At 41.6% G+C, this 13,601-nt stretch overlaps 1 long non-coding RNA gene across 2 annotated transcripts in view; it reads right to left on the reverse strand.

Annotated features, from left to right (window-relative positions):
• The window catches only part of LOC110202360 (uncharacterized), a 44,296-nt gene extending 31,140 nt beyond the window's left edge, over positions 1–13,156 (reverse strand). For both annotated transcript variants that reach the window (XR_013482590.1, XR_002322713.1), the window contains exon 1: positions 13,093–13,156. This is a non-coding gene — a long non-coding RNA (uncharacterized LOC110202360). The remainder of the gene's footprint in view (positions 1–13,092) is intronic.
• Positions 13,157–13,601: the final 445 nt, after the last annotated feature.

Raw genomic sequence — 13,601 nt, forward strand, 5'->3', positions numbered from 1 at the left:
TTTTTGGTTTTTGTCTAGGCAGTGGGGTTAAGTGACTTGCCCAGGGTCACACAGCTAGTAAGTGTTATATGTCTGAGGCCAGATTTGAACTCAGGTCCTCCTGAAAGCAGGGCTGGCGCTCTATCCCTTGTGCCACCAAGCTGCCCCTTGAATCACCATTTTTAAGGAGCCCAGTGATTTTTTAATTATCTCCCCTCCTTTTCTTTGTCAGTTTTTTTTTTTTTTTTTTTCATCAGATATCTTACATTTTCTTCCCTTTTTCCACGTATTGGTTTTGTCCCAATATTTCTTATTGTTTCATATATCCCTGATTTCTGTTTGGCCTTTTTTTAGTTTTGAGGAGAGTTTTTTACTTAGATGAGGTTTATCATATTTTCTTCTAAGTTATTTATTCTCCTAGCTTTTTTCCATAAGAAACTTCTATTTTTTAATCTCTTGCTTTACTTCTAGGTATTCTCGTAGTTGCTGGGGAAGATCCAGTTTTCCTTTCAGTGTTTGGTTGCAGCTGTTAACTGAGTTATTTTCTCCTTCTTTGGGGGGATCTCTAGTAGTACAACAGGCTTTGATACTGTTTGGTGTTTTCTCTGATTCACTTGTCTCTTCAGCGTAAGTTACTGAATTGGGGCTTTGTGTTGGGTGCCATGTTGTACTTTTGGGTGGAGTGGTTCGCCCTGCATGGTCTGGGTCACCTGGGCTCCTCCCGTCTCTTAGGGTTAGACCTAGCTGGTTAGACCTGTCCCTCTCTGGTGTCTCAGGACAGAGCGTTAGGGTCTGTGTGCTGGCCACTACCCAGTGAGCGTTCAAGATCCCTACTTTGGAGTTTGCTCAGGAGAGCGTCCGGTCTTGCTGGCCTTGGACAGGAGGATTTCAGTAAACCTTTGGCCCATCCGTAGTTACTCTGGGATATCTTGTGTCTCACTGGCTTTCATGGTAACTCCCTTTCCTATTGTCTGTAGGCTTCTTCTGGCTGACCTTTTGTGCAACTGTTGGCTAAGAAGTACTGTCTTATTGGATTTCTTGATCGTTATTCAGTCTGGTATGAACTTAACCCTGGCAGATGCCTTCACCACTATATATGTTCTATCATCCCTGTAGCCTTCTCCCTCTGGGAGATCTCTATGCTCCTGTGTGGGTACTCAATTCTTGGTGACTGACCAATGGGTCATTTCCTCCCGGAAGCTCCATTTTTAAGGAAAAGCCCTCATGCTGGCAATGTTCCCTCCTTTATTTCTCTCTGGACCCTCTTCCTGGTGCTCTGGACGTGTTTCCCCTCACAAATGTTTCAAAAGCATTTAAAAATTATTTCAGACAAAATGCAGTATGTAATTTCACATTTAAAAATTTTCCTGCACTACTCTAAATACAAACTTCAACTAGAAAGCTTCAAAAATTTTAAATATTGCATCTGATAAAAAAAAAATCAATGCTAATGAAGATTCTATCCTCCCCTTAGAATACAAATGTCCGTATCTGAGGTATCACTTTGACATATGCCAGTGTGGCACATTTATGAAATAACACAGCTGCTATTGCCCAAAATCCTGATCAATAGAATATTGTCTTTCAGTCTGTTGGGTAAGTAGAGTGGCAATGCTATCAATAAATGCTCAAAATGGGCTGGCCATTTTCTTTTTAAGCAGAGAAGAAAATACTACAACTCTTGGGGCAGGGTGTGAAGAACCTCACATCAGGCTTGGTACTGTGATTGTTTGGGCTTCTTTTCTAAAACTAAGTTTATATTGGTGTCTTTTTTTTTTTTTTAACATCCCCATAATTTTCCCCAAATATCCCCCCAGGCCCTAGAGAGCCATCCCATAAAACAAATAGTATTTTTTAAGACAAGAAAAATCAGTTTAAGTGATCAGTGTAGCAAAAAAGTCTGAAAATACAAAAATTATATGCAATGTATAACACATGTGGACCTCCCTACCTCTGGAAAGGGGTAGGAGTGGGAATGTCTTCTCATATTCCTTCTTTCAAGCACGCTTATTCTTTATAAGTCTGCAACATTCATTCACTGTGGATTTTATGTGGGTGTGGTTGTTTAATTATATTACATTATTATAGTCATTGTGTGTGTTTTCTTGGCTCTGATTCCTTCCTTCTGCATCAGTTCATGGAGATTTTTCCATGCCTCTCTGTATTCATCACATACATCATTTCTTACAGCACAGTCATACTCCATTGCATTCATGGACCACAATTTGTCTAGCCAATCCTCAATCAGTGGACATCTATGTTGCTTCTAATTCTTTGCTATCACAAAAGGTGTTGCAATGAATATTTTGGTACATGTGGGGACTTTCTTTTTATTAATGGCCACTTTCGGGCACAGGCCTAGTAATGGAACCTCTAGGTCAAAGGGTAAGGACATTTTTGGTCCCTTTATTGGCATGATTCCACATTGCTTCCCTAAATGATTGTCTGAACTCACTGGACCACCGATAATGCCTTAGTGCACCTATCATGCCGCAAGTCCTATCACGTTGTCTAGTCTTATCTTTGGTCACCTTTGCCAATTTGCAGTGTGTGCAGTGAAACCTCAGGGCTATTTTTATTTCTATTGTAATTACTGACTTGGAGCATTCTTTCATGTGGTTGTTAATAATTTGAAGCTCTTGTGCCCAAAGGGCTATAAAAATGTGCATACCCTTCGACCCAGCAACATCACTTCTAGGGCTGTGTCTCAACGAGATCATAAAAATGAGAAAAGGACCCACGTGTACAAAAATATTCATAGCAGCTCTTTCTGTAGTGCAAAGAATTGGAAATTGAGGGGATGCCCATTAATTGGGGAATGGCTGAACAAGTTGTGGTCTATGAATGTGATGGAATACTATTCTGCTATAAGGAATGATGAACAGGAAGATTTCAGAAAAACCTGGAAAGACTTGAATGGTCTGATGCTGAGTGAAGTGAGCAGAACCAGGAGAACGCTGTACACAGTAACAGCCACGTTGTGCGATGACTAACTTTGATAGACTTAGTCCTTCTCAGCAACGCAAGGATCTAAGACATCTCCAAAAGACTGACGATGGAAAATGCTGTCCACATCCAGAGAAAGATCTATGGAGTTTGAATGCAGATCGAAGCAGACTATTTACTCTCTTTTTTCTTTTCTGCTTTGTTTCTTCTTTCTTGTGGTTCCTCCTATTGGTTCTAATTCTTCTTTACAACATGACTAATGTGAAAATATGTTTAATAGGAATGTATAGGTAGAGCCTATATCACATTGCATGCCATCTTGGGAGGGAGGGGGAGAAAAATTTAAACTCAAAATCTTATGGAAGTGAATGCTGAAAACTAAAAATAAACTAAAAAAACAAACAAAAAAATAATTTGCAGTTCTTTTGAGAACTTTATTCACATCCTCTGACCATTTATCTATTAGGGAATAGATTTTGGTCATATCTATCTGTCTGTCTATCTATCTATCATCTATATTTATCCACAGCTGTATATTCCTATCTGATTTTCTTTAATGTATCTTGGATACCAGACCTTTGTAAGAGAAATTTTATTTTTTGAAAGGTTATTTTTATCTATTCTACCTCTTCCCTTCTTATCCTAAGTGTATTAATTTTGTTTGTGCAGAAGCTTTTCAGCTTCATGTAATCAAAGTTATATTTTCAGTTGCCTCTATCCTCTTTTTAGTTAAGAATACATTTACCCTTTATGTTGTTTTGTGTTTTTGGTTGGTTTTTTTTTTTTGGTCCACATCTATGATATTGTTCGTGTGAGGAAAGTTCAGTCTGGAAATTCCATCTACCAGTGCATATCGGCAAGTCTTCCATCTTAGTACTTTAGAGAGTTGCCTTGGGGACCCCTAGCTAGTATGTGTCAAAGGAAGGACTAGAGCCCAGATGTTCCTGAGTTCTAAGTCTGGTCCTCTATCCACTGTATCATGTACTAGAGATGTGAGGATAGAGGCATTCCTTTGTCAAAATACGGGTTGATGTTCATCTTATCAGAAATCGGGCTCCATACTCAGAACTCCAACCAGTAGGTAGGCGACTACATCTTTCTGTCTATGGGCACTCCTGCCCTCAAATGTAAAATGTTTCTGTTGGCTTTCATCTTCCTATCCCTCAGCCCGCAAGGCTGGCATCCAAGTGTAACCCAAAGGACTCATTTAGACCTCAAACAACCATGCTCGTCAAGTCTATAAACCAGTAAGCTTTTATTAAGCACTTCTTACATACCAGGTGCTGTACTCAAATGCTGGGATATAAAGAAGGGGCTTATGTTTTAATGGAGCAGACAACCTTCAAACAACTTTGTACATATAAGATATAGACAAGGCAAATAGGGGGCAATCTCAGAGGGAATTATTAATTCAGCATTATTATTAATGCTTCTTGAAGAAGATTGAGATGTTAGCTGAGGTTGAAGGAAGCCAGAAAAGCCAGGAGACAGATGAGGAAGAAGAGCATTACTGGCATGGGGAACAGCCCAGGAAAATGCCTAGAATCGGGAGATGGAATGTCGTATTTGTGGAACAGCAAAAAGGCCATTATCACTGCACCTGGAGTCGTGTCTGAGGAGCAGAAAGGTGTGAAGGAATCAGTTTATGAAGGGCTCTCTTCCATTGGACGTGAGATGACTAAGAGGCTTAGCAGGGGGCAGTCTGGGAAAGGAGCCACCACCACCCAGAAGCATCTTCAGCTCTCCCTCTCTCTCTGGGCAGGGTTAGGGGATGAGCCCTTTTGTTTCATCATGGCTGGTCCTCATTCTCAGAGGAGACACTATGAGACCTCAGCTCTTGACAGACACGCAGAAATCTCAGAACCTGTCGACTTTTAACGGAACCAGTATACTTCCAGCCATCCTGCCTTTTGCCCTGTTAAAAGTTGTCCCAAACATAATGAAATCATCCGTGTAGGTTAGAACCTCCTGATGGCTCGGGTCCTCAGCCACCTTTCCATGAACCCACTAAAAAATGAGGAGGGTCGGCAACATTGAACAGTCTCTGCCCTCAAGCAGCTTACCATTTAAGGTGGGGATGGTGTAGAACGTGAGCCCAGTCAGGTCAGTGCAAAATAAAATCTTCCTCTAAGAAGCAAGAAGCTGAGGAAAGCTCTCTGTAAGAAGGTCTGTGCCTGAACTCTGAAGCTTAGCGACTTTAGAATTTGGAGTCACCCTGAGATATCTGCTCATGATTCCCTTCTCCAGCTGGAGGGCTAGATTCTGGGATGACACGCCCTAGGGAATTCACATTTGCTCCCCAGACTGGCACGGCTCTTGAGGGCCGCGACTTTTTAATCTGTCCTTGTATTCCCAGAACCTAGCACAGCGTCTGGTACATGGCAGACAGAGAAGCAGACAAGCAAGCAAGCTGGGAGGTTGGTGGTTTTTCCTCCTTTCTGAAGAGTACCAAAATGACATCGCTATGTCGGGGTCCAGGTACAGTGTGACAGACTGGCTGATCAGACCCGTAGGAGCTCGGAAGGCTCTACCGCAGGTCGGTCACAAATAGTGCACATGAACATGAGGAGTGAGTGAGATGACTGTAAACTTGTGCCTCGCTCGTCTCTTTTGAGCTACTGCAATCCTGCTTTGCTCAGAGAGCACAGCGCCTTCTTTGACACGGGAACGCCACGCTGAGCAGGCCTGTGCTAGTGTCCCCCACGTCTCACAGTCGAGAGGCAGGCAGGCAGGCGGATGAAGCATTTATTAACCGCTCAATTTCCCGAGTGAAATGAAGTGCTTTCTGTGGGTCTTCAAGGATGTCGCCAGCAGGCTCTCCAAGAATTGTCCCTGTTCCCCTGCCTCCGTCGTACCACACCTCTGGCAAATTCTAGGAGGCAGTGAGTTTCTTTGGACCGCGCGGATCGCAAGATGACCGGTCTGAGCTCTGACCTGATCCTCTGCTTCTGTTCAAGTCAGCCCACGCGACAAAGGGGAGGCTTTGTCGTGTCTCACTGCCCGGTGGGCTCCTTACACAGTTCAGTTGACCCTGATTTCTCTGTGAGGGACTTGATCATGGTGAGCAATTCCTGATCAGAAGTAGAGGAATGAGTGACAGGTGGTCACTGCCTACCACATCCAGGCTCCTTGACCTTCTCTGGCTCCACTGCTCGTTAACTTCCATTTTCCATTTGACCGAGGCGGCATCAGTGTCAAAGGCCACGCACCGTAAAGGAGAGGGTGTGGTGGGGCCAGCGCGACCTGAGTCCACGAATCACTTCCTCTCTCTGGTCCTCAGTTTCTGCATCTGTAAAGTTGAATTCATTGATCCCTAAGGTATCTTTTAGCCCTAGCTCTATGGTCCTATGACATCCTGATAATGCAAAAAGATATTTGCTTTAAAGAGTTCAGAGGATAAATGCCAAGGAATTAAAATGCTTATCAAATGAGACAATATTTGTAAAGCGCTTGGCATACAGTAGGTGTTCTATAAATGCTTATTTCCTTCTCTTGTTCTCCCTCTTATTCCCTAATCCCTTTAACCCAAGTTACCTCCTACCCCAGAAGGGTGTGGATCTGCTCATCTTGGGAGCAGCTGTCAGACAAATCCAAGAGGGCCAAAGTCTGCCTGACACTGGTTTTCATGTCCAACAATGTCCATTAAAGCCCGCACAGAAGGCTGGGTTCCTGGGAAGGGGATGGTGCACTGTCAGAGACCTACAGCTTCAAAGTTCAGAAAGTGTTGTCACTAGTTGTCCAAAATTTCCAGCACCCAGTAACAAAGTGGGGAGCCAAGTGCTACCCCAGTAGGAGCGAGATGCAGCCCCCTTGCTCTGAGGTCATTTTGCTCCTCCTCCTCCTCCTCTTCCCCTCTCCCCAGCTCCATCTTGTCCTCTCAGGAGTTCTGCTACTTCCTCTTGAAAGTTCCCATCCACTTTCAACACCCCTTCGTCCTGAGGAGCCTCTCCCTGTTCATCTCTGGTTACTCTGAAGGAACTCCTGTGGACCAAATCCCCATGCCTCTCTTTGTACGTGTCCCTTTGGGGACCTGGGAAGCCTTCAGGATTTCAGGCAGCGTGTTCAGGATGTTACATCCATTGCCCCGCTTTCTGAAGAGTCTCCCCAGCACTTCACACATCTCTTCTCAAATACTTTCATGGCACTGTGAAAAGTTCTTCTGATGGTGCCTTCAATCATGGGATATAGGCATCCCCCGAGTCCACAGAAAGTCCTTGGTGAGACCCAACCCTGAGCAGCTGCTGTCTAGATACTAGACAGCCATGGTGACTACTCAGTCCCAAGACATAATTATACAAAAAACTTTTTGGCATCAAGCTTGCTTGGCTGTTGGCAAGGGCTGCACCAGATAATATGACTAATGTGGACAACCTAGACCCTCCTCCTGCAGAATCACATCTCCTGGATGAGTTCCCCAGCTCCACCACTCCCCCCACCCCACAAAGTAAGACATGCCAAGTGGGAGATCTAAGCCTATTTCAGCAGTTGAGTTGTGGTTTATGTTTCGTGGATTCTTCATAATTTGTCTTACTGTTTCACTTTGCTTCCTGACCATATGACCACGATAACATATAGCACTGTCTTCCTCGTCAGTAAGTCAACAAGTACCCTTCCACCCAAATCAGCCATCCTTGGTGATGGTCAGTAAGTGCTTAGAACAGTGCTTATCATTTCGTTGATAATACTGTTTACGTTTTGTCTCCATGGCAGTTCTCCATTAATAATAACCTACAGCCAATTTGAAGCTATGGCCAAAGGGCTATAAACCATGCCTATCCTCTGTTCCAGCAATACCACTATTAGATCTGTATCCCACAGAGATATAAAAAAAGGAAAAGGACCTATCTGTTTTCTTTAATTTTATTTTTAATTTACAGAATAAAACAAGCATTTCCATAACATTGTACAATAAAAAAGAGGATTGTGCATGAAACTGCAAATCTACTCTGCACAACTTGCTGTACCTTTCAAATATACAACAAAATTATTATGTAAATTTCTTTTTTTTCTCCCCCCAATGGCTACCATTAGACACAAATTTATGTGTGTGTGTGTGTGTGTGTGTGTAAAATTATTCTATGCACACTTCTATTTATCAGTTCTTTCTCTGGATGCAGATGGTGTCTTTCTTCATATGTCCTTTATAGTTAATTTGGGTATTTATAATAGACAAAATAACTTATTCACTCAAAATTGTTCTTAAATAATATTTCTGTTACCGTATACAATGTTCTCTTGGTTCTGCTCATTTTGCTTTTCATTATTTTGTGCAAGTCTTTCCATGTTTTTCTAAAGTCATTGAACTCATTCCTTTTTAAAATTTAATTTTTAATTTATGGAATAAAACAAGCCTTTCCATAAAATAGTACAATAAAGAGATGATTACACATGAAACTACAAATCTACTATTTTAACTTTGAAAAGGATTTATTTGCACAAAAATATTTATAGCAGCTCTTTTTGTGGTGGCAAAGAATTGGAAATTGAGAGGATGTCCATCAGTTGGGGAATGGCTGAACAGGTTTTGGCATATGAATGTAATGGGATACTATTGTGCTATAAGAAATGATGAACAGGAAGTATGATCTCAAAAAAACCTGGAAAAATTACATGAACTGATGCAAAGTGAAGTGAGCAGAACCAGGAGAATATTGTGCCCAGTAACAACAAGAATGTAAAATGACAAACTGCGAATGGCATAGCTATTATCAGCAATACGATGATCAGAGTCAACTCTGAAGGACTTATGATAAAAAATGCTGTCCATCCCCAGAGAAAGAACTGATGGAGCCTGAATGCAGATTGAAAAAAACTTTAAAAAAAACCCCACAACTTTTTATTCTTGTTGTGGTGGGGGTTTTTTTGGTCTGTTTTCTTTTACAACACGACTAATGTGGAAATATGTTTTACATGTATAAAATTTCTTGTCTTCTCAATGAGAGGGAAGGGGAGATAAGGAGGGAGAGAATTTGGAACTCAAAACTTAAAAAAATCCAAATGCTAAAAATTGGCTTTACATGTAATTGAGGAAAAATAAAATTATTTTTAAAATAGTATGCTACAGACTACTTATGTCAACCCTATGTCTCCCCATTGTTCTGTGGGTAGCCTTTGGCCTTCGGCATGGACTTCTGCTGCGTGTGTTTCCTTCAGTTTAGCTGCCCTTGGTTTTTCTTGGTGCTATTTCTACTTTCTCAATAGAGATTGTGATATGAGAGTCCAAATGTGATGATTCCATTGCTGTTGATGGAGATGATATATCCTGACAGATCTTTTCCATTTTTCAATCTCTTGTCCCTTTCCCAGGTTCACTTTTAAATGCCATTAGAATGATCTGGTCTAATTAGATATCTCACCAAGCTTTCTGTAAACTTCTTTCCCTTTATGACTTTTTTTATATTTTATGAGATGATATCACTCATAATTTTGTAGTACTGTCCGTAAGATTTTACAAATAAGAAAACAGGTGTTGTCCTTGGGTATCATATCTCTCCACTTGGCAAGCAGCTCAAAGTTTACTGCTGGGGTAGCTTTTAGGCTCTTTATGTTTCCCCGTTGTGGAAACAGATTTACCATTTGTGATGGATATACCAAAGTTAAACTTCCTTAGGAAGTTACAATTGTCTGTATCAACTTCTGTTCCTTTATCCATTTCTCATTTTTTGGGTCTTCAACAGTTTTGTTTAAATAGGTCAGGTTGGAGTTGTTTTAATTGCATGTCGTCTCATTTTTTCTTCCAATTTGACATTTATTTTGACCTGCTAATGAGTCAATGACCTGACTATATACAAATAGTTGATAGGGAAATAACTCCCACCCCAAGTAGTGAACCCTTTCCAGTCAAAATAAGTCAGTTTGACTTGTTACTCGGTTCTTGCCACATCCACTGCCTCTCAAATCTCTTTGATGAAAGCATTCATAATTGGAGAAGGAAATGGTAGACTGCTCTAGTATCTTGGCCAAGGAAACCCCAAATGGGGTCACAAAGAGTTGGACACGACTCAGATAACTGAACACCATATTTACATGAGGTTTCTGTGTAGTGTGTGAACAAACCTTTGGTCACTTTGATTTCTTCCTCCTGAGCCATATTTTCCAACAAATTTTTTTTGCCACTCTCCTCCCCTTTGCATTAATGTCACCAGGTGCATCTTGATTTAATTTAGAGCTTCTTATTCAATTCTCCGTGAAATTTCTATTCTTTCTCACATCTCCCAATAGATATTGGCAGATAAAGAGAAATTATTTTGTGGTAGTCTTTTTACAAAGGATCAGTGAGAACACCCTGTATACTTAGCGCTTTGTGGGCACTGCTAGACAAAATGACCACATGTCCCATCAGACAATGTTTATTATTTTGCTTTTGGAGTCATGACAAAACCAACTCCAGCAATTTTTCATTTGTCTTGTTTCTCCAAGGAGAGACAAATAGTGGAAACTATTTTCCACCCAACAGTGGAAAGAATTCTGGATTGGGAGTCAGAGGTCAAAAATTCAAATTCTAGTTCGGCTTTCTACCTGTGTGACCTTGGATGAGTCTTGTAGCCTCCATGGATCTCTGTAAGGAGGCTGGCCTAAAGTACTCCTGGAGGTCTTTTCAGCTTTAAATGTATGACCCCAGAACCTTCTTTTGCCTTCTGGTTTTGTTATGGGAATGTTAAGATGAATAAGATTCCATTTTTCCAATACCATTATAGAGAAGGATTCCACCTTTAGAATACCAGCAGGTGATGTTTATAGATGGCTAAAAGCATATCTTTGGCTCCTTTCTCCACTCCTGTGCCTATCGTCTCCTCTGCTTCTGCAGTGTCAGAGGCAGAAGAGTAGACATAGAATGGTAGACCCTGAAGCTATTGGACCTGTGAATTTCATCTGTGGAAGGGAGTCCCAGGTGTGGAATGTCCTCTACTGAGGCAGATTAGCACCTCCTCTGCAATTTATAGAGCTGCCTGGGGCACCAGAAATTAAGTGACTTCCTAGGGACACAAAGCCAGGATGGGTCAGAGGTAGGATTGAGCCCCCAGTTTTTCTGACTCTGAAGCCATCTCTCTCTGTCTCTGTCTCTCTCTCTCTCTCTCTCTCTCTCTCAAGGACACCAGGCCAGAGCTGGAAGGCAGTAAGCTAGCTGAGCATGGTGGCCCATGCCTATAATTCCTGGTATTGGGGAAACTGAGGCTGGAGGATCCCTTGAGCTTGGGACTTCTCAGCTGCAGTACGCTAAGCCAACTAAATGTCCCCCATTAAGTCCAGGACCAATGTGGTGAGTTCCTCTACACACACCCCAGGAGTGCGGAGCTGGCCAAATTTGGAAAATAGAGCAAGTCAAAGCTGCCCTGCTGGATGAGTTGTGCAATTGGGACCTTAAGTGGTTTCCTGGGTGAGATAGGGAAACCCAGGAAGGAAAGAAAGGAAGAAAGAAAGAAAGAAAGAAAGAAAGAAAGAAAGAAAGAAAGAAAGAAAGAAAGGGAAAGAAAGAAAAAGAAGGAAGATGAGAAAGAAAGAGGAAAGGAGGAGAAAGAAAAGAAAAAGAAAAGAAGAGAGAAAGAAAGTAAAAAGGAAAGAAGATAGGGAGGGAGAAAGGATGGATGAAAGAGAGAAAAAGAAAAAATTTGTTTGTTTTGGCAAGGCAGTTGGGGTTAAGTGACTTGCCCGGGGTCACACAGCTAGTAAGTGTCAAGTATCTGGTCTGAGACTGGATTTGAACTCAGGGCCTCCTGACTTCAGGGCCAGTGCTCTATCCACTGCATCACCTATCTGCCCCCATGAAAAATTTTAAAGCAGCATAAGTCAGAGGAAAATAAGCAGGCTGGAGTAAGTGTATGTTGAGGGAAGGTCATGAGGCAACAGTTGACCTAGATGCAAGAATGAGCCTCCAGGGTTCGAAGTTAACCTGGAGAGATTTAATTATCTTTAGGACTGTATAGCTTCATTTTTCATTGGTGCCTTTGATTTTACATCATCACAGTGATTTCTAGATACTCCCCCCCACACCACACCCAGGGAGATTTCTTTGTAATGACAAAACCAGTTAACCAAAACCTAAGGACGCAGCTAAAATTCCACCTTGTACAAGAAGCCTCTTGCAGTCCTCCATCATCTTCATGCCTTCCCTCTTTGCCCCCTTGTTATCCTGGCTATAGCTTTTTTGTACATAATCTTTGTCTCTCTTGTTAGAGGGAGGCTCCTTTTGAGGACAGGGTTTGGTTTTTACCTTTCTTTGTATCCTCAGCACCTAGCACAGTGCCTGGTGCTTAAGAAATGCTTGTTGACTTGATGATTTAACATTCTGTACCCACTGAATCCTCATACCTCCAAGGCTGGAGGCATATGTCCTCATCTCTTTTCTGGGGCCAGGATTGAGCATTACAATTATACAATATCCTAGTCTCATTATATATATATATATATATATATGAAATATTATATACTATGTTAATTATAGCATATAATAAAAATTATATGTATTAAACAATATACTATAAGATATGATTATATATAATCGCATTATGTAATTATATGTGACATAATTGTGTAACCATGTGAAATACATAAATATAGACATATATGTATATGTGCATGTTAATATATACATGTGTATGTTTTTTAAAACATCATCATTTCCAAATCTATCCTTCCTCCATCCTCTAACTGGTGAACCAATCCTTATAACGAAGATTAAAAAAAGAAAGAAAAGCAACTCAACAAAACTAATCACTCATCAACCCATCCTGACATCCTCTCTAGTGTTCTCTAGTCTTATTTTGGAAAAAAAATTCAGGTTTATCAATGCCTTCTGTCTACCTGCTAGCTATTTCTGGATATTACCCACCACTCCTTTCTCCCACCCAATCCCACCCTACCCTTCCCCCCAAAACAGAAATTGAAAGAAAAACTAGTTAAACAAAAGCAGTGGACCGAATCTGATCATGTATGTCACATTTTGCCCTGGTGGCTCCCCGCCTGTGTGATAAGAGGAGGGAGGTATTTTTCATTAACTGTTATCATGGACCAAGATTTACTATTGTGATGTTCAAGATTTCTAGCTTCCTTTTTCTTTTTCTTTTCTCTCTCTCTCTCTCTCTCTCTCTTTTTTGAAATCACTTAATCTCAAGAAATAGAGGTACTGACAAGAAGTGTCTTTGAAGGGGATACTCAGAGTACACTCACGTGTCATCAGGTTCATTCCCCAGGAGGCCACAGGAATGCCAAACAAGAGGTGACTGGGTCAGGGTAAGCAGGAGAGAAACTGAGGCACCGATGATGAAGGCACAATGAGACTGTTGCCAAGACTACAGAAGATTCTACTTCATACACTGGACTGTTCAGGCACTCCACTGTCCTCTAAGCTAATGATGTCATAATCAGGTCACCCAACAACATAGGAGAGAAATCCTGGACCAACTTTGGATTGAAATTTGGCAAAAGGGAGGGAGGAAGCCATTAGAAAATAGTGGGTGCCTCTCCAAATTCCTTGGGGGCATGTGCTCACACTGGTAGACTCCTACTTGGCAGATGACCATCTTTTCCATATCTTCTTCAGACCTGATTGTACCCATAGGGTAGCTGCAACACTGAGGACCGCTGGCTTCCCAGCTAACTCATGGCCTGGTATTCTGGACCAGACATGACTCAACCCAGTCTAGTGGTTCAGACTCATGATTTGGAAAGAAATGAGA

Source organism: Phascolarctos cinereus, unplaced genomic scaffold (genome assembly GCF_003287225.1).
Source record: "Phascolarctos cinereus isolate Bilbo 61053 unplaced genomic scaffold, phaCin_HiC Scaffold_726;HRSCAF=1367, whole genome shotgun sequence".
NCBI lineage: Eukaryota > Metazoa > Chordata > Mammalia > Diprotodontia > Phascolarctidae > Phascolarctos > Phascolarctos cinereus.